The sequence below is a fragment of the Symsagittifera roscoffensis genome, chromosome 7, assembly GCF_963678635.1.
Source record: "Symsagittifera roscoffensis chromosome 7, txSymRosc1.1, whole genome shotgun sequence".
Taxonomy (NCBI): domain Eukaryota; kingdom Metazoa; phylum Xenacoelomorpha; order Acoela; family Convolutidae; genus Symsagittifera; species Symsagittifera roscoffensis.
This window is the reverse complement of record NC_087068.1, coordinates 55,824,866-55,847,896: the sequence shown is the minus strand read 5'-3', so window position 1 is coordinate 55,847,896 and position 23,031 is coordinate 55,824,866. Positions and strand designations below refer to the sequence as shown.

Genomic DNA, 23,031 nt, shown 5'->3' with positions numbered 1-23,031 from the left:
AAAGAAAAGTCCGCCTTGAAAATACAAAAAAAAGTTTGCAATTTTAATGAAATTTAATTACAGCAGAAAAAGAACTGTGATGTGGCAAATAAGCTGAAATAAGTTAAGCAAAAAAAATGAAAAAACGATCAATCAATTTTTCCGAACAATAATTTCAATGTCATACTTACTGAAAAAGAACAAGACCCTGTACGGAATTAAACCCCACACCTAAGGATGCAAAGACCAGATGAGAACAAATTGCCAATAGGTCAAATGAAAACGCGCCTAGAAGTTGTTAAGGATCAATATTACTGCAAACATGAACAGCAAGTACGATTTGCAAGACCTGATTGAAAGACGCTTATTCTCAAAAGTGTAAGCGGGCAAACTGTCTAATGCTTCTATGTTTTGACCATTAATTTATTTTGTGTTTCCCATTTAGGTGTCTTAGCTTTTAAGTCTTAAGCTAAATCATCATCAAATGTTTGAAAAAGATATTTTCCGATTTTTTCTTTTTTATATGTATAAGTAAAACTTCTAAATTAAGTAAAACCAAAAAAAGTGAAGCAAAAATTTGCAATCCTCTTCATGAGTTTTTTTCCTAAAATCATCTAAGCGTGTTCCAGTTGTTTATGTAATGGATTAGGTTTCTTTTCATTTTTTTTAAATCAAATTCTTCTTGAACGTCGTTTTTTTAGACTTCCTCAAAAATAATTTTCTCCGTCATTGATAGAGAAGCAAATAAATTACAATTCAAATTAGGTTTCTTGTATTTTTATCAATAAATGGAATTTTATGAGCCAATTAATTGTCTGTTTTTTAACATTAACCATGTTAACCTAACGATTATTTCTTCAACTTGTTTATAACCAGGTTTAAAAGCAAAAATTCTTTTTGATAATCAGATGTTCAGTTATTTTTCATTTAAAAAATAAACGGCAATAGTATTGACAATATTTTTTACTTCTTGTTAATTTCTACTTTTTGTAAACATTTCAGTTTGATAACCATTCAATTTAGGAAAACTTTCGTCGCAAATTGTTTTTTTTATCATTAGAACAAAACGATGAGAAAAAATTATGAGAAATGGTATTTTTTCATATTTATTTATTTACTTAGAAATTTTATTCCACTCATATGCATTATAAGTTATTACTGGGCTTTTGCAAAATATAACACCATCAGGAAAAAAAATAAATTGTTGTAGTTCGCTATGTAAAATAAACTGCTTTTAACAATCAAGCACGTACTGCAATTTTATAATCTCTTTCATCTAATAGTCATGATTCATCAAAAACCTCTTCTTGTGATGAATTTTTCGGTTTATTAAAACTTTGTTCAGTACTGTTTGGTCTAGTTTCAAAAAAATTTCTAAGAGCATTTCATTTGTCAAGTCTGACACTTATGAAAGTGAAAAAAAGAAATCGCGTTACTCACTCACTTCTTCTTCTTTATTAAAAAAAATTGTCTTTATTTTTCATCTATGATATTCGATGCTTCTCGAAGTCTGTCTGGATTTTATTCCCTAAGTTTTTCACCTAAGAGTTTTTCTAATCTTTCAATCAATTTATTGGGATCTGTTGCAATAATTTGAACCCTATTTTTTTCTGATTTTACATGTTTATAAGCTCTTTTTTTTTCAAATTCACTGTTTTTCATCAGCTTGCATTTAAAATTGATCCAAAAAGTTTTTGATCTCTTCTCCTAGAAATTACTAGATAGAAAAATGCTTGATGCTTTTTCACCTGTTTTAGTTTTAAAGATATTTTTTTTGGTAGAAGCAGATAATATTTGGTGATAATTAAAAATTCTTCCCAGCAATTTTCGTTACTTCATCGTTAAAAGTAGTAAGTCCATCATTAGGTAGAAAATCATTTGAAAGCAATTTTTTCAAGGTAAATTTCCGAGGTTTTCTTTGTCGGAGTTTGGAATCAATCATTCAAATCAAATTTCAGTCCCTTGGGTAAACTTTGAATGGATAAAGGACACAGGGACGATTCAATACACGCAAAAAAAACCGTCAGAGCCAAAAAAAACTGTTGAAAATAAACTAGCTCCATCAAAAATTTTGTGTTTCTCGATTAAAAAATTTTAAGCAAAAAATACACAAAAAAATTTACAAAGGGAAAAAGTGGGAGCGAACATGGAAAATGTTACGAATCATCAATGAAGCAAGAAAAATTTCATAACAAAATTGTTTTTGGTAAAAAGTTCTAGCAACCGATTATAAGGCAGTTGCTCTCGCAAGTGTAGTTAGGCATATTTTTAATTCCGTTGCTTTTATCTGTATATCCATTAAGCAACGCGTAACACGTTTTCTCTTTCGAATTTAGAGGTTATTGGTTTAACGTATCAAGGTTATTGCAGCGACAAACGGTTGATTAATAGGGAGTGAATTAATGAGATTTGAGTGATAGTTCCAGTAGCAATTCAGATCAAATATATATGGAAAATCACCCGCACAAAGTTGCTCGAACCAATGACTAAAGGTCATGTCTCACCAGCTAACTTTAAGAAAAAATCGGGAAGTGATTTTTGAGTTTGAACCGAATAAGAAAGATCAATTCCAGTTCAATTAGGAAAAATCACCAAAACCCCGCCCTTCAAATTAGGTGGTTCCAAGTAGAATGTATCGGAAAGATGCAGTTTTGCATCTTCCCAAGTTTTTCGTCAATGCGTCTGCAGGCATGTTTGCTGGTGGTAAAAAGGTTAAAGTCACCTCTTTCTGTTCAATTAACTCTCGAAGGAAGTGTAGTTTTATGGCAAAGTGCTTCGTCTTTCCGTGTTTCATTGAATGTTTACTAAGAGCAATACAAGCTTGGTTATCAACAAAAACTTCCAAATGTCTATTACAGATTATGCCTAAGTCGCTAATATGCCCTGTAAATGAATTCCTTCCTTGACTGTTTCGACAACAGCATTGTGTTTTGCTTCGGCTGTTGAAGTTGCAAAACGCTGAAGACCGACTTATTACACCTGAGTTGTCACCGAGCTTAAAACAATATCCTGAGGTACTTCTCCTATTGTCTATATTTTCAGCCCAGTCCGCATCCGAAAAGCTAATAAGATTCAACGTCTTATCACTCCTATATACCAAAGTTAAACTTTTTGTTCCTAGCAGATATCTTATACAATTTTTTCCGGCTTTCCAATGCTTTTCACCTGGGTTTTCCAGAAAAGAACTTAGAAGATTTGCTGCAAATTGAATGTCGGGTCTACTTGATAGAGCTAGGTAATTTAGACAACCAACAAATTCTCGATAGTCACATTTTTTCACATTTTCTTGTTCTATGCTACATTTTAAAGGACAATCTTTTTTTGTCAGTTTTTCGTTTTCACCAAGAGTGGTTGTTATCGGTATTGATTTGGTCATCTTAAATCTTGATAACATCTTTTCAACATATTTCTCCTGGTTTATCCCAATTTCGTTTCCTGAGTAACCAATTTTTATTCCTAAGAACCATTTAAGATCACTTATCTCGCTTATCTCAAAATTTTCAGAGATATTGTTATCAAACCAGCAACAGAAGTTTTTTGTCTGCTCCACAAACCCCTATTTCATCGACCCACAAGCCAATTAAACCTTCTATCACTACGCTACACCTTCGAAAACTTTCACAAAATTAGGGTTGGGTTTTTCTCCATACATAGACTCGTAGGGTGTTTTGCCTATAGCAGAATGAAAGCCCATGTTTTTGAGATTAGTAGCCACATTAAGAGCATAAAGCCAATAAGTTTTCGATAAATTGGCATCGAAAATCATGCAGCCAGCCATTGAGGTAAATGTTCCCCACACCCTTTCTATCTTTCCGTTCTCTTGAGGGGTATAAGGAGCCGATGTTTCCAGGCTTATATTTTGTTTCCTTTTCGCCTAAAATCCTGATCAATGTACTCTACTGCGCCATCTGAAACTAAAGTCTGAGGGACTCCTATGTCTGCTATGAACCTTTCCAACTTTTCTGTTGCCTCAGCTCTCGTTTTCATGAAATGAAAAACTGTCCACACGAATCTAGAAAAACTGTCCACAAAACTTATAGCATATCTATGTCCATCCTCTTCTATCTGGCCGATAGGACCTAAAATATCTGTGTGAACAAAATCTAGTGTCCTCGTTGCCCTGGTGTAACAATCATTCTTTTTTGCTTTATTCAACTCACAATTATCACAATTATCAATTTTAAAATCACTTATCTTCATGCCTTCAACATGTTGCTCCAAATGACTTAAGTCTTTGTAGTTATTAAGACCCATCCTGCAATGCCACTGTTTCAATGTGCCAACCACATAACACTCATCTTTTCCTACGAAAGTGTCCCATAAAAAGAGACCACTTTCCTTTTTAATTGGGTAAACTGAACCATTTCACTGGCAAACAACTTCTGCTCCTGCTTTTTATATTTTTGATACACTAAGCAAAATTCTTGAGTTTTCAGGAACGTACAAACTATCCTTCAGCTCAATCATCTTAAATTCGCCTTTCTCATCTATCCCTCTGAATCTAACCTCATCTACGCTAACAAACATGTCTCGATCCTTAAACGTATTACTGGTAGCTCCAGAGTCTTTAACTAACTCCTTGCCCGGAGACACTTCACTTAGAAAACTGAAATGAGCCTCTGTTTCGAATTATTTTGGAAGCCCTTTCAAAATAATTGAATTAAACGTTTTTTCACTCACTCTTTGGTTCACTTGTTCTAAATTATACTGAATCTCATCTGCTCTAGTCAAACAGCCTATCACTGTTTCATTGCTCATCTTTTCCAATTTGCCAGCTCGGACATTAGTTTTTGCAGCCTGGGTCTTTCGAAATTCTCAAACGTTTTCCGTATAACATCCTAAGCTTTGCTACCATTGCCTTTGTAAGGTCTTAAAAACAAAACCGATTTCTTATCTAGAGCCTGCACCAGTTCGTACCAGATATGCAACTGTTTTTTTCTCAAAAATCTCTTTTCCTTTATCTATTGCAGCTTGTTTTTAATCACTGCTTGCATTCAGTCTTAAGCTTGGCATAAAATTTGTACAATAAACTGTCTTATCTAAAGTCTTGTTTAACTTCAAGTGAAAAATTCGTGACTCGAATTGCTCTTCAAAGTGGGAAAAATCTTCTTTTCCCGAAAAAACTCTCTTCTTATTTTCGACATTTCTTTCGTTATCCAAATTCTTATTTTCGACCTCATTCTTACAAAAAGGTTAAGCTCCAATACAAAACTCAAAAAGTTAAGTATTGCCCTAGGTAAAGTTCATTGACCCCGTTTTCTCTTACATCAAAGTCATAGTGCTGTGCTCACTCAGTGCCCCTTCGCGTAGCTTTTGACCGTCTTGTCTTCTTCTCTGTTGTGTTTGTGTTTCACTGCTTCTATCGTCAGAGTGGTCTATCTTTAGAAGTTGTGTTGCCCTGCTTCTGTCGTCAAAGTTGCCTGTCTCTACTAGTTGTGTTGCTCTTCTGCTATCTTTGCACTTCTCTGTCTGATCAATAGTGTATCTCCAAGTAGTTTTGGCCTGCTTCTATTCTCGCAGTTCTCTGTCTGATCAGTTGTATGTTTCAAGTTGTTTTTTTTTTCACTGTCATAACTCCACTGCGAATCTCAGTTTTTTTTCTTACTCGTTTGAACAAACAGTCAATCTTGGCTCCTGACTTAACACTCGCGATTGGGCAACTGAGCTCATAACTTGTCAAGGTTATTGCAGCGACAAACAAACGGTTGATTAATAAGGAGTGAAATAATGAGATTTGAGTGATAGTTCCAGTAGCAATTCACATCAAATATATATGGCAAATCAACCGCACAAGGTTGCTCGAACCAATGACTAAAGGTCATGTCTCACCAGCTAACTTTAACAAAAAATCGGGAAGTGATTTTTGAGTTTGAACCGAATAAGAAAGATCAATTCCAGTTCAATTAGGAAAAATCACCAATCTGACGGTCTTCGGCAAATCATAATCAAACGTTTGTTTAATTTCTTGTCTTACTAGAATTTTTTCATATTTGTTTGTACTTTTTAAACTAAGTTATTCAAAGTGAGCTTGTAGTCTTTTATAGGTTTAATTGAACGTAATTTTAAAAAAAAGTTATTGGCTCAGATGAGAGAACAAAGTGTTTTGTTGGACCAATATTATATCTCTCCATCCAACTATTTGTGTTGGTATCAATTACTATAAATGCATAATTTTCTTTGCAGGCGTATTTACGCATTTCAAAAAATGCATGTCATATTCATTGAAACTTTATCGGTAGAAAAATATGTACATTCCTAAAACACTCGTGCAAAAAATATAATGAATTTTCAATTACATCTAGCAGTTTGATTAGACAAATAACTTCAATCTACAAGACAGATTATTCAATCTAAAAGACACATACACAGATTATTTTCTAATTCCTTGATTGCTTCATTAATTCCACCATCTAAGATTCATGCTGAATTGTATTTTTTTTCCTGAAAATTTAGCTCAGTCCTTTCTTAGTTCGCTCAAGAAACTCAACAGTGTCGAAAATCCTCTTTTTTATTCCTCAAGTTGACCGCCTCACCCATTACTCGCCAATATTTTGCCATTGGAACACCTCCATAGTCTTCCAAAGTGCGTTTGTTCAGTCTCTTTTCTTGCTAAATTTTACTTGCTGCCTAGCTACTAGCGTTTCGGCAAAATGTTTTACTTAAAAAACACAACATCTCAGCAAATCTCAACTCCTCTCTGGATAATCTTGTTTCTTTTTTGATTTTTTTTGGAGCGCCAATTAAGGGCAAAACTGCTCTAAAATTGTCTCGACAGTCCTTATTTTGCGTTTCAACCCATTCAGTTTGCTTGCCTTTAAACAATTATTCAAATAAGTCTTCTTGTGCCACAACCAAATACTCTAACTCCTCTAATTGGTTCATAATCCCAAAGTTTGATCAAAAAATGTTGAGTGTACGTTAAAAGAAGTATACAAACTTGTTGTTTTCAGTCCAAATTTAATTTAAATTTAGGAAAACTACTCCTCAATTTGTTTCTAATGACTCCTAAAACTTCTCGCTTCTGTCTTTCGTATCTTCAGGTTTTGGACAAAAACTCAATTTGTTAAAATTGATCTTGCAGCTTTTTGGAACCTGATCTAAACTACATTTTATGATTGGATAAATTAGATATTTTACCACTGTAAAGTATTTAATATTAACCAATCATGATCCATCTAACTAACAACCCACTTATTTGTAAGTGCTGAAATTACTTGTAATTTCAGCACCAGAGAGATTTGAATTTAACTTAGAAATTAGTTGACTCTCCAAGAAGACTTCAGCAGCCGCAATAAACCAGTATACCCTAGATCTATTGAGCCTAGCAGAGACTAGTTAAACAACCTGAGACTAGATAGTATAAGAGTAAGATTAGGATCGGTATTAGACTAAGAAGTTGCACGAATCTATCCGGCCGAAAATAAGATAGCGTGACGAGCAGACGGTGTACCCTATCCGAAATTACTCTATGAGTTATACACTTCGGTCCTAACTCATCTGGTGCGAACATAAGTCTCGAACAAGACCTTAATAGCTTAGAATTAACCAAAAATAGATTAGAATTTAGACAAAACATTTTTAAAATGTTACACGACGATAATTTAATCGAAATGTCTCTACGACTCAATAGATCAAAGCCAATATTCCGAACGATAAGAGAACTACCCGGAATTGCAAGAAGACCTCGAACCAGAGACGACATACGACAAAGTAGAAACTTACCATATAGTTATATGATAGTTCGGCAAAAGCCAACACAAACTTTTGTATTTAGAATACTACTAGCAATGAATTTAGATTTTCATTTGCAAACATAAAATCTTGAAGTCAATCTTCAAAATCATTTCAGGCGCTAAACAAAATTATTAATATACAATAACGATTGATAAAGAGATCTCAGATCGTTTTCCTAAATTCTGCAGTAATATACAAAACATGTTTGAAAAATATTTATTGAAATCAAAAGAAAAATTAGTAGCATGACAATAAATGGTTAGTAATCATAAATCATCCTGTTGTTCCAGCGTCATCACCTAAACATAACAGCATTCATAAGCTCACTAATATCATAAAAACACTAAATCTTTTCTCTACACAAATTTAAATCATTTTAAACTTAAATTCACTTAAATTTAAAATCAGATCATCAAGGCTCATCCTTGGATCTTAAATCATTTTCTATTTAATTAAATTTAAAACTTAATCATCAAGGCCTATCCTTGGATCAAAAAGAACAATTTTGTTCTCCCCCACCCACTTAGCTAGTGTCTAACGATTCACTATCCAACCCTTTCTAAAAACCCAGGACTAACAGAAATTTTTGAATAAAACTAATCATTCAAATTAGGATAAACAGTGAAGAACTTCGGTTATTCATCCTTCACTTGATCCCCCCTCTTACCAGACCCAGGATAAATCTTAAACTTAGTAAGTTTAAAATAGTATCTAACGAACTACTCGCGTTCTAATTATACCTGAACCTTGTGGATCGATTTACTATTCTCCAACCCTGAACACAATCACTACCCTTAAGTAAGATTAAGTAAGTTAACACCTTAGCTTATACTAGCCACGAGAAAGTAAAAAATCATTCTTCGGAATCGATATACTTTTCTCCCCCACCCTGAACAAATAGACCCAGGTTAGGCTAACCAAAAAATCGTAAGGACTAACAGTCTAAGAAAATAGAAATCATTTAACAACCTTTTGCATCCGTCATCCTAAACCTTATGTCATTTAAAAACCTAGGAAATAAACAAACAATCGTTTTACACAATTGTGAAATAGATAGCAAAAAATACGATCTTGTAATCACACCTCATACACAAACAGTTGGATATATCAGAACAAAACGACAAACATTAAAAAGAAAAATAATAACCAAACAAAGACAAATAACACGAAAAAGATTTTCAAAAAACCGAAACGCATTTTCAGAATCAGAAACCAGCAGTTTAGACGAACTCTATAAATTAAAAGAATCTATAGATAAAAATTGCCCCATTCACGATCAATTATATTTTTCCGACTCAGAAACAACTTCAAATTCATCAAAAAGAGGAAAAAGAAGAATAAAAAAACAATATAAACACAAACCAGTACACTTATACAATTGGAATCAACCAATTAGACACATCGATAGTTACATAGTAACAGTCATCAAACGAAAAAATGAGCTCAACACACACCCCAGGTGAAGAAAGTCCAGATGATGATGATATCTTCCCCTTTATCGTAGATGCAACCACTGATAGAGGACAGCATATATTTTGCAAAAATTTACTCTTAAATGTGTTTGAACCCGGAATCAGTCCATGTAAAACAGAGTTCCCAGATGTAAAAATCAAAAGACAAATTATCGATCACTATTTGAAAGATATATGCAACTTAACACAACAATACGGAATCTACTCCATAGAATTCAGCTCACCAAACCAGAATCACAGCAAATATGTAATTCAAACAGACGACCTTGATTTAGAATTCTCAAAAGTATTCTCAGAATATATAAAAAGCATACAATATCATAACTCACAAAGAGCAAACTCCATATTCACCAATGAAGTTTTTGCAATAATATATAGTTATATCTCGATATTAGAAAACGAAATCCCAATCTCAAATGTCTCACCGACAGAAACATCTAAACATATAAGAGTACGACATGAAATCACACTACTCTCTAATTTTTTAAATATAATTAAAGAAAATTTCAGTAAAGATGATGTTTCACAACATACAAAACATGACTTACAAAAAATCTTGGCATGGTTTTTAATAGATTATTTCACACATAATCTAGATTTAATTTCACAAGCAAGAAAAAATTTTAGACCTCAAAACTCAAACGATGATACTGCCATCACAGAACAGTCAGACTATGTTTGGGACCCCGAATGGTCTCATCCCGCATTCATAAATTTCCCACAATCAATCTCAAGTCAAGCAATAAGTACGATATCTTATGTAAGAGATTATGTAAGAGTAATACCATTAACCATTGATGCAACACCATTAAACTATAATACATTTTTACCTGATATGCAAAATAATAGTTTAAACTCTACAGTCATACACAATGAAAACCTCAATGGAACTAGAAATCTCACCCAACAAGATATCCAGACACCATCACACTTCATAAATGAAGAAATCGTACACACAACAACTACACAACAAAGCATTTCACCGATACGTCCAAATTTAACAACACCAAGAAATACAAACCCTTCACAAACACAGGTAACCTTACAATCAACCGTTAAACCTTCGGTTGCCCCAAAATATTCACACATGGATTATCAAACATACAGACCCATGACAATACCGTCAAAAACACGTAAAACGTTCACTAGAAACAATTTTGCAGAACATAATTATAATTACACACATCCATCAAAAACAAATTATCCCCCACGAAAAAAATTTAATAATTATACAAGATCTCGAAACTGGGATAACCCAATGGCACAAACTAATTCAAAAAATTTTCAAACAAATTTACATCCTTCACAGGATCGTAGTGAAAACTATCCATTTTTTCAACAAAATAAAAATAAAAAACAAACATCTTATCAAATGGATTACTTATCCTCAGATGATGATTTTTTACAACCAGATATATTTGCACCATATAATCAAGAATATCGTGGACAAGGAGTACAGAAACCACATACAAATCATAGAATTTTTTCTCCACAACCGATAGATATACAAAATCAACAACCAATTCAGCAACAAAACCCAATTAATACACAATATTTTCAACCAATTCAGCAACAAAAACCAATGATCACACACTCGTATCAACCGACGCAAATGCAAAATGAAATACCACTCCCATATTATCTTCAACAACACGAAATAACAAGAAATCAACTTTCAAATTTTTCTCAAATGCCAAATGCAGCAGAATCATTACAAATGACAATGAATCCATACCTTATGGGTGGATCATCAATAACATCAAATAAACCTTTAATGGTATTCACAGGAACAGACCCTGAATATTCTGTAGAAGACTATTTAAATGCAGTAACAGCAAATTTGATTTTAAATATAGGACCTGAACCAATTAATACGCCACTACATCAAAACTGGATACATCGACGCACAGCGTTGATACAAACAACTTTAGACGGCGCAGCCCAAAAATGGTTTTCAGTATTGCCTATAGAAATAAAATCAAATTGGAAGAGATTTACACAAGAATTTTCAAAAATGTTTGACTCCGAAAGAAACAAACAACAACAAAGAGTTTTATGTAATGAAATTCGCAGATTACCAAATGAAACCATCAAGCAATTAGCAGTACGCATCGAAACACTAGTTCGAAAAGCATATTCATTAAATACACATGACTATAAAAACACAAAGATGACAGAAATCTTAATGATGACCTTAACACCTCAATTAAGGAAAATAGCAATAAAAAAGAGAGCATCCCATCCCTCCTCAATTCGAGAACCCGATTTAGATTTTCGAAAACTAGTAGACAAACTAGAACAAGCAGAAATCACAATGAAACTCAAAGAAACAGAAAATCTGAAATTACAATATGTTAACCGAATCGAAACAAGAAATAACTACTCCAGATCAAATTCAAATACAACACGATTTGTTTCTAGATCTAATTCCCAATCAAGAAATAATTACTATCCAAACAATCAATCACGAAATTCATCATACAATAGAAATAGAAACTACTCCAATAATCGGAATAGAAGTTATTCAAACAACCGAAACCAGAATTACCCGAACAATCGATCAAGGAATAACTCATATAATAGATCAAACTATAACAGACCAAACAATAATTACCAAAACAGATCACGAAATAATTCACAAAATCGACATTCAAGTTATAATAATCGTTATAGAAATTATTCCCAATCACCACACAGGAATAATAACCATTATAATAATTCTAATAATCGCCATAGAAGTAGTACACCTAAACATCAAAGAAATATAAATCAAGTACAATCAAATCCAAAAACAACATCAGACCCTCCAGGTATTGATGACACAGGAAATAACGAACTACAACTGAATCAAATAAACTGTGAATCATCAGATTCAGAAAGTGATACAGAAAACACTATCTCCATCAATATGATAGCAGTCGAAAATGACTATGAACATATTGTATATGAACAACCTTTTTCATCACATATATATGAAAATCAATTAGAACTCCTTCACAATTATTATATTGAACCCATCCATTCTACACAAACAACACAAGAAACAAACGAAATTAACACTACAAATCAACCCAATGAGAATGACAAAACAAAATGCTTAAATACAAATCACATCTATCAAAACATACAAAAAGAACAACCCAAAGAAAAAATTTGGACAATACCATTTCTTTTAGAAAGTCCAAGAAGCAAAGAATTTCAACCACCAGATCTTGAAATTGATTTTTTAATTGATTCAGGAGCAGAATCAAATATAATAAACATCCCCACATGGAATGAAATAAAAACCTTACACCCAAAGCTAACACCTCTTGAAACCTCCAGTAAACTAGCAACAGCACAAGGATCAACATTGGTAAACTATGGAAAAATTCAATTATTTCTTCTCCCCACAAGAACAATGGAGCAAAATAAAATTTTAACTAAACCATTAAAACAAATATTCCATATCACTGATATTAAACACAATATCATTGGAATACCATTTATCTCTAAATATATACCAACAATCAACATATTAAACAGTAAAATACTAATCAAAGATAAATACACAAAAACAAAAGACACATCCCTAACATTTTTCCAAAGATTAAACAAACAACCACCATTCTTTTCAAAATTTTATCCAATATATAACCAACAAAGAAAACACCTGAAACCACTATCAGGAAACATATATAATTTTTCAATAAAACAAGTTCACCAATTTGATAAAAAACAAAATAAACAACAACTCTATATGTCAGACTTTGAATTCAAACCTATCCATAAGTTTTTCAAAATCACAATCTCATCCATAAAATATTTGAAAAACTCGAATTCAGATATTATATCTCTACATGTATACAACAATAGACCTTACCAAGTAACATTACCTTTAGAACTTTTAGGCTATTGCGAAACCAACGCTACAATATCACCAATACACGAAAAAGCATATCGCGTAAATAATATACTCCAATTATTAGATATTTGTCAATCCACAATTCTTAATGAAGAATTATCCATAAATAATATAATAAGTAACGAAAAAAGAAATACGGATTATTTCACAAGAATCCCATATTTCAAACCAACATTCAACATAAATAACTACACAGAGAATCAACAGAAATTTTTAACAATGTTTAATTTCCAACATTCACAAATAACACAAGACGAATTTGAAAAATTAGCCAAACAGCTAATCAAATATTCATCAGTCTATGCAACATCCAAATTTGATGTTGGCAAAATCAGCTCATCACTACATCTCCCATTAAAACCAGACGCAGTTTTCAAAAAACAAAGAGCAAGTAAAGTACCAATTCACTTACACGATAAAGTGAACAGATTACTCGACATTTTAGAACAATACAACATTATATCACCAGTAAATAAAGAAGAACAACCAAAAGGTAACACATTTATCAACCCTGTTATCATTCTAGCCAAAGGAGAATCATTAAAAATCGTTCTCGACGCTAGATATCTCAACTCACTCATAGATGAATCAAAGTGTAATTGGCCTATTGAACCAATACAAGTTATTTTAACAAAAATAAACGGAAAATACTTTACAACCGCAGATATGAATAGTGCATACAATCAAATGCCATTAGATGAACAATCGCGACGTTTAACACAATTTGTTATTGGAAACCAACAGTATGAATTCAACCGCTTATTCTATGGAACATCCATAGGACCAGCAGCATTTTCAGCTTTTATGAGCAAAATTTTTCGACCACTAATACTCAAGAAAAACGCAATCACCTATTTAGACGATGTTTTTATGCAATCACAGACTAAAGAAGAAATGTTCAATGTTTTAGAACAATATCACCAAATACTTCAGAACGAAAATCTGAAGGCCGCCCCCGATAAATCACACTTCTTTTTAACACGAGTAAAATTCTTAGGACATAATATAGAAAGAAAAACAATCACCCCATTAAAATTACGCATTGATGCTATTCAAAAACTACAACCACCAACAAACAAAAAGAAAATCCAAGAATTCCTTGGAATGTTAAATTTTTTAAGTAAATATGTCTATAAAATGCAATTATACCTAAGACCATTCGATAATATACTTAGACAACAAAATAATTTTGAATGGAATACAGAGCATCAAGCACGATTTGAAGAAATTAAAAAACTTCTAACTGAACAAATTTCGAATACAATTCCAGATCCAAATCAACCATTCTACGCAATGTGCGATGCTTCGAACTTTGGCATCGGCGCAGCGTTATTACAATCACATAATGGTACAAACAAAATGAACCTTATATCAGCAAATTCTCGATTATTCACTCAAGCAGAGCTAAGACTCTCAACCCTAATGAGAGAATGTACAGCCATAATCTATACACTTACAGAATATGAATTTCTGATACTTGGATCAAAACATCCAACAGTTCTATTCACAGATCACAAACCAATCATTTTTCTCTTCACACAAAAATCCAACCCAAATCACCGAGTTTATAGATTTCAATTAGTTCTAATGAAATTTCCAAACTTACATATAGTTTGGACAGCAGGAAAAAATCTTGCATTACCAGACACATTAAGTCGAAATACACCACCTGAATTACTTACACGTAAAACTACAGTAGAAATACCCAAAAATATAAAATTCTACCTTGCAGAAAACGAAACATCACCCCGACTAGAATGCAAATATGCAGTGAAAACTGACGTTGAACAATCACAGATAAATAAATCTACAACACTTTCCACTTTATTTAGATTGTCAAAATAACCACTACGAAGTTGATCTACTTGGAACATCAACTTTTAAACCAATTCCATACTCACAATGGATAAAAAATAACACCCAACAAAAAAGAGTAAAACAACACTCGCATAAAAAAGACCTTTTTCCATTAATTGAAAAAGAAAACCTAACTGATAAAATAAATTTATCAGGACCACAAACAAACGATTCAAAATACACAATAAATCAAGTATTTGACCTCCATGACCCACTTGATACAATTCCTTTATCTAAATTAGAAATTGCAAACATTTTTCTCCCCCCAACAGATAAAATTACAATTAATACTTTGAAACAATATCAAAATCTTGACCCAGTAATTAGACAACTAAAATCATGGCACAAATATAAAACTAAACCCGTAAAAGCAGATACCACAATTTTAGGAAATAAAACACTCCTCCGATATTTTCGAAAATTTAATAATACAACAATTAATGAAAACACAAACCTCCTAGAATACCAATTAAATGAATCAACAGTTCCCTGTCTCCCTTTAAGTATGATTCTTATAGCTTTTAATATTTCACATACACAAAATATTAAAGGACACTCTGGATCAGAGAAAACATATTCAAATTTCATACAAAACTTTTATTTCCCAAATGCACCAATTTGGATAAAAGTACTATGCAATGATTGTATAGTAAGTCAACTAAATAAACCTTATCCAAATCAAAAACAAATAGCACAAAAACAAGACTTTAAAGGACAAAGTTTGTACTTTAACCACCGTATCTCCTTTGATACAAAAGGACCAATTTCACCCTCATCCGAAGGAAACTCCTACATTATGGTAATTGTTGACGCGTTTACACATTATGTAGCACTTAACCCAGTACCACATTGTAACGCTTATTACGCTTACACAACACTCTATGAACACTGGATAGCTAAATTCGGACTACCAGAAATTTTAGTTACAGACAACGGTACAGAATTCATCAATAATGAAATCATCACACTATGTCATCTATATAACATCAAACACAAACCACGTACATCTCACGCACCTTGGACAAACGGCTTAGTCGAAGGTATGAACCGTTCACTACAAGAATATCTTAGATGTATCATCAATGGAAATGATACAAGATATACTGAATGGTCAGCAGATGTAAAATTATTTCCCCTAGCATATAATTCACAAATCACGACAACTCTAGGAATGTCACCATATGAAATGGTTTTTAACCAAAAGCCACGCAAACCAATAATGTTTACAGCAAACTCTCATAAAAACGCACAAGGTTATTGTCAACCAAATAAAGACTCAATTTGTTATAACCTACCTTTACATACACACGATGAAGATCATTTTCATCACCCACAAATTCTTAAATTAGCCTCCGGTACACACACCGAATGGATTTTAAACAGAGATAAAAAACACAATGAAATTTACCAAAAAGTAACAAAAAAGTTGTTACAAAGGCAAAACATTAATGAACAAATAAATTCACGCTTTACACTAGCCTCCGATTTAAAAATTGGAACATTTGTTTTAATACCCAATTTTAATACTCAAAAAGGAATTTCTAAAAAATTACAACCCCTTCGTAAAGGACCATACCAAATAATTGCAAAACCCACTGATGTCACAGACAAAAAAGAAATCGTTCAACACCGAAATAACCTATTACCTTATTATCCAAAAGAATACGCACTCCGCGAACTAACTCAATTATATTCTTTTACAGGTTTAAAAGTTATTCAAAATAACCCACATACGGAAAATACAACAAAGGAACAAAAAGATTTTCACCTCAAAAACCAAATAACAAAATCAACCACCACAAAAAACAATACAAAAAATCTAGATCAAAATACATCTCAAAAAGAAAGAAAAAATAGAAAAATGACAGAACAAATAATACCCCAAGAACAAATCGACAAATCAGAACATAGAGAGTCTTCACGACTTAGAAATCAACCACGTATAAATTATAAATTATTCATCCCACAATCTAAAATATTAAAGAAAGTCGAATTTCAAAAACAACTTTAATTTTGTATTTCACAATCTTAGACCTTTGAAACATTTTGAATTTTCATTTTTCAAAATAACATGCTGACAAACACGCAGCGATTTTAGTTCATAATTAGCCAATAGGATTCATCCAATCCGTCACCTTCTCTAACTCTAACACAAACCAACTAGACGAACGATATTAAACTCCAGGCATGTCTATAACTATAACTTTACGACCTCCAGGTCAAAAATAAGCAAACCACTCCAACTTGACAACTAAAATAAATATCACCATAATATCATAACCCTCCCTTATCTAATAAACCAAAGATCAACAACATTTCCCCAACTCAGCCCTCAAATACTCCCCAAACAAATATGTTAAATTAGCCTAAAGTAAAAGAACGACCATTTTAATTAGCCTAAAGTATGAAAATCTCAAAACCCCAGATCATTTGACAAATGAAAATAAAGACAAAGAAGACCTCCCGATCACCATAAAAATTGCCCCCAACAATTTTTCACAAAACTCAACCCACTTGTCAAAAAACCAATAAATAATCCGACCACACTTGAAAATTGCCCCAAACCACAAAAAATATTCGATCAAGAAGTCATTTCGTAAATGCTCTTCTCTCAATCAGTCACTATAATTATCACAAACCTCAAACAATTTTTTACGATACTTAAAACTTTTATAATATTTCCTTTTGATATCCTTGAATCTTTTGTAATAATCTTAATCATTTTTTGCAATATTTTTTAAATTTTCTATTCCCTATTTGAACTATACCTCCAACTTTCAAAAGCTATTGACTATATCCACAGGTACGATTCACAAAACTTATCTAAATGATCCGAACCATTTTTAGTAGAACCGATATTTTTTTACTATTTGTAATTTTTATAACATTTCTATCATCCCTCATCTTGACAATATGCAAATGTATAAAAAAAGCAATCATCACATTCGCCCTAGCAACAATTCTTCTAATTCTTTTTTTAGAAGAATACTATAATAAACATAAACTTTTTCACTAAAAGAATAGACCAAAAAAGCTATCAAAAATTGCTACCCAACAGTCACAAAGTCAGTCTTCACCGACATCATCCCAAGATAACCCAACAACACCTTCAACTACCCAAAATCCTCAAACATCTACACGAATTTCTTTTCAAGATAGCCCATATACCTTTGAAGAACGACACGCTCGCTTATCAGAACCACTAGAACCAGTTCAACGACAAGCACCTCTAAGCGAACCAACATATAACTTATACCCAACACTACCACAAGAATTAAGTAGAATAAAAGAAATCCTAGTCAAAACCAAAATACAGTCGAAATAAATAGACAAATTATACATCCTCGACGAAACAGAAATTTTCAAACTCCCCGAGTTCATTTTGATATACCTCAATCCCCATCACAAAATACTCCAGAAAACCCCATTGGTATATTACCAGAAACCCCTACGCTTCTTTCACAACGTAGCACCTCAAGCCTACCCTCAGATTACTTAGGTTCAACACCAACATCTGAACAAATACGTGAAAATCCCTTCAATCCCCCAAACCAAGCATCACGACTACCATATTGGACAACACATTCATTCACACAAGGTGAACTAAATTTAGTCAATGATCCAATAGATATTTCTACGGATACAACAACATCCTCATCACTACCAGAAACATTATCACTACCATCAACACCATCAATAAGCCAGATTTCACCACCACCTTTTAACTTAAATTTCCCAAATAACCTCGACGCTAGATATCGAGAACAATCATCAACAAATATTCCTTTAAGACTAGACTGGAATACATTCACAGCACCTCCACCATTATTTGGACAACACCTAGAAAGTAACCGACTCCACAATTGGGCACTAAACAGACTACAGTATAGACAAGACATTCACGAAGACATTCGTGCTCATAACATCCAAATACTCCAACAAAATAGTCTACCATTAAAATTTGAAATCACGGTTAAATTAAACAACATTACTCAACATCCCTACCCATTAAATCCACCAAATATAACAGCTCAATCCCTACCACCACCATTTATAACAACTGAAGTAATATACAAATACGACAGATATACCAAAAAGACAATTGGTTACATCACATTTTATAACCCATACTCAGGATTGTCATACACATGTATATTCTAAAAATTTTAATTTTTCTCCAACTCCTTTTTCTAATAACCTCAAATGAAAACATAAACCCTTCCCCCCGCACAGGACCCCAAGATTTATTAGTAACACATTACGATTGTGAAGAAAACGAACAAAAAACACTACACAAATATGCAATAAATCAAGTATCACAATGCGAAACAGAACCACAAGCCATAGAAACTACAAATGTAATCGCAACACTTTACTCAAAAGCCCGAGCAACAACAGTTATAGGATATAAATTCACAGCAACATTTTCTGAAAAGAAAGTACATTGTTCACAAGTTTCAAATGGAAATAAAAACCGACTTGACCATGAATCATTCTACCAGAGTAATATAGAACGACTTTTACATCTCAATCCCGAAGATTGTAAAAATGAGTTACTCGGACTAAATATCACAAGAAATAAAAACACAGATAGAAAACTAGTATATTTCCAAGTTTTTGCAGATTCTGTACATCAAGCAGAACTTGAAAGATATCAAGGACATGTAAAATTAGATGAAAAATACCCATACAACGGCGCACACGGAAGATTAACTTATGATATACACGATAAACACTGGATACCACACATTGGTATAAATGCCCCATCAAACTGCAAAGCAGACACAAAAAATAAATGTGCCAGTCGGTCATATTTGGAAGTTTGACCTTGAGAAGAGCAGAAAATACTTGATTTTGAAGTGAAATTTAATTTTTCAAAATTTCGAAAGGAACATGTCATGCACGATTTTCTCGCGATAACTGAAAATCAGAAAAAGAAATCAGAGCAATTTTAGAACAATTGCGGGGAAGTTGTCAATTAAAAACGAGTGGGAAATTGCTATTCGCAATTTCCATCATAGTGAACGAGAGTAGAGCTGTCCTACTTGAAATAGAAGACAGAGTATCCCCGAGAGAGCGATTACTAAAGTTGGACCAGAGTGAACCTTCAGCGGAAAGGCGGACAACTGGAGTGTCCCAACGGTCCAAGAGAACTCAAATTCTAGAGCATGAACTTATCCTTGCTGTCCAAACTATAAAACATTAAACTTCTCTTAGTTATTTATTTCTTGAGTTAGTTACTGACTGGATTATTTTCCCAACTCTTGAGAGCGCTGATATGTGAGTACGAATTTAAATTCTAGAGTGTGTTTTATGATTGTTATGTTGAGGTAAGGCGAGTTTTAGGTTGATCCATCTGAAATGGATCAAAGTCACACTGTCTAATAAAAAGTAACCTAACGGATTGTTCCAACCCGGTTTTTAACGGCGTTCATGTATTTTGGGTATCTAGAGACCTAAGTATGGGGACGTTTCTAATTCTAGAGTGGGGGGATATTTTAGTAGTAGCCTTTAAGCTGTAACGGGTCGTAGTCTCATGTCACAAGCGAACCGAACTGGCTCCGACCGTTCTTGAGGTGGGAAAACACAAGAGATAGTGTCCCTGACCCTTGAGCCAGTGGTTATAGGGCCTATTTTTCTTAAGCCTCATGTGTGACTGCAGTAGACGAATGTTACATAGTGTTTTTATGGCGCTCCTGGGTGTTTACGACATCAAGACTACGGAGTCGAACCCACTTGAGACAGCTTCGGGCTGAATGCCCATTCTAGAGTACCGGCGGTACGGTTCGACAGGAACGTGCAAACCTTCCGGTTGTACCGTGATAGCTTTTTAAGAAAACTCGAGAAAATTTCCTGGTGCGCTCTCCGAACGAGGCTTAGCTAACCGAGTATAGGGGGGCAACTAGGGGGACAAAAACACGAGCAAAAAGACAAAAAGCAAAACAAAAACCAAAAAAGAATAGAAAAAGGAACAAAAACCATAAAACGAAAAAAGACAGTGACTTTGACACCAGATTAGTTGGATCAAACCTTTATATTAATTAAATAGTATACCCATACTGTTTTACAAGTTCGATCGTTTCGATCAACCTAGCAATTTAAACCAGTAAACTGAATAAAGTGCCCAAAGTGGGGCGTTGTCAAGGGTTTTCAGATAGCTTGGAACTTAGCTGGACCAATAGGAGACTTGACTGGAAGAGGTGACCAGCCGAGTGGGAAAGTGGTTCAGGGACACTTGAGCTGAACCAATAGGAGACTTGACTGGAAGAGGTGACCAGCCGAGTGGGAAAGTGGTTCAGGGACACTGAGCTGAACCAATAGGAGACTTGACTGGAAGAGGTGACCAGCCGAGTGGGAGAGTGGTTCAGGGACACTTGGCTGAACCAATAGGAGACTGGACTGGAACAGGTGACCAGTCGAGTGGGAAAGCAGCCAAGAAGGATTTGGCAATTCTCGAGTTCTCAAGTTGGGCAGAACGGGTATCGTTAGAATCCACATTACATTATAGGAGATAAGTGTAAAATTGGATAAGCGAAATCCCCCAGTTTTGAGGAACGTTTTTACTTGAGCAGGCCTGGAAACAGGTCTACGGTTTTCTCTTGAGAGGTTTAGCACCCGGCGCTTAAAGTAATTTTTAGGCTTAAGAAGGGGGGCTAGAAAGGGGGGAGGTTAGAAGGGGGGCTGGTTAAGTTAGAGGTTGGCGGTTGTAAATTGTAAAAAGGGGGAAATTAGAGTAACTAATTAGTCGACATCGTTGACTTAGTTACATTAGAAATTAACACGCGTTGGTAATATTAGGTGGAGATCCAGAATTCAACTCGAGTTAAGACTGGTACGCTGGTTGGTTTGGTAGGGGGGACCGGATATAGACAGCTTTTGTGATACCCCATAAGATCACTAGTGGGGGGAGGAAAGCGCGTGGCAATTAGGTACCAGACATTTTTTTTTGGACGAAAGGTAGACATTGGTCACCTTTGAATTTCAGGTGGGCTCATTTTTCTGTTTTTATTATTTTTCTTACTTAGATTTTTGTTGCATTTTAGTGAGGATTTGTGTTTGGTTTTATACGAACAGGTGATCACAAGATACCTGCGCACCTACATTGAAATAGAAACAACCAAAAAGAAGAGGGGGTCAGCATTTGGCTTTTAAGAGAGGGTTTTTGGGAAAATTTTACTAGAGCTCGAGTGGTGGTACAAGGTACGGTGGTTCAAGAAGACCCTACAACGAGGAAGACACTCCGTGACGAGTATTGGGACAAGACCGAAGAAGTCTTAAAACAGAGCAGTCTTGGGATAGTGGTCTTGGGACAGGGTCTCGGGACAGTGGTCTTGGGACAGGGTCTTGGGACAGTGGTCTTGGGACAGGGTCTTGGGACAGTGGTCTTGGGACAGGGTCTTGGGACAGTGGTCTTGGGACAGTGGTCTTGGGACAGGGTCTTGGGACAGTGGTCTTGGGACAGTGGTCTTGGGACAGGGTCTTGGGACAGGGTCTTGGGACAGTGGTCTTGGGACAGGGTCTTGGGACAGTGGTCTTGGGACAGTGGTCTTGGGACAGGGTCTTGGGACAGGGTCTTGGGACAGGGTCTTGGGACAGTGGTCTTGGGACAGTGGTCTTGGGACAGGGTCTTGGGACAGTGGTCCTGGGACAGTCTTGGGACAGTGGTCTTGGGACACTAGTCTTGGGACACTAGTCTTGGGACACCAGCCTTGGGACACTGGTCTTGGGACACTACCCTTGGGACACTAGTCTTGGGATACCAGCCTTGGGACAGTAGTCTTGGGACACTAGCCTTGGGACACTAGTCTTGGGACAGTAGTCTTGGGACACTGGTCTTGGGACACTACCCTTGGGACAGTAGTCTTGGGACACTAGCCTTGGGACACTAGCCTTGGGACAGTAGTCTTGGGACACTAGCCTTGGGACACTGGTCTTGGGACAGTAGTCTTGGGACACTAGTCTTGGAACAGTGGTCTTGGTACAAGGGTCTTAGGACACTAGCGGAGAGTACTGTGATAGTGACGAATAGTCTTGGGACGGTATAGAAATTGAAGTCAAATTACAACAAGTGCGTTTTAAGACAGA

The 23,031-nt window shown here is 34.5% G+C and overlaps 2 protein-coding genes across 4 annotated transcripts in view; one reads left to right on the top strand and one right to left on the bottom strand.

Moving 5' to 3' along the window:
- The window catches only part of LOC134851621 (GTP-binding protein 4-like), a 501,193-nt gene that overhangs the window by 108,744 nt on the left and 369,418 nt on the right, over nt 1–23,031 (bottom strand). The gene's annotated exons all lie outside the window — the stretch shown is intronic.
- Nucleotides 6,319–23,031, top strand: part of LOC134851171 (uncharacterized) — a 124,022-nt gene continuing 107,309 nt past the window's right edge. For both annotated transcript variants that reach the window (XM_063867137.1, XM_063867138.1), the window contains exon 1: nt 6,319–6,562. The gene's annotated coding sequence lies outside the window, so the exon portion shown is untranslated. The remainder of the gene's footprint in view (nt 6,563–23,031) is intronic.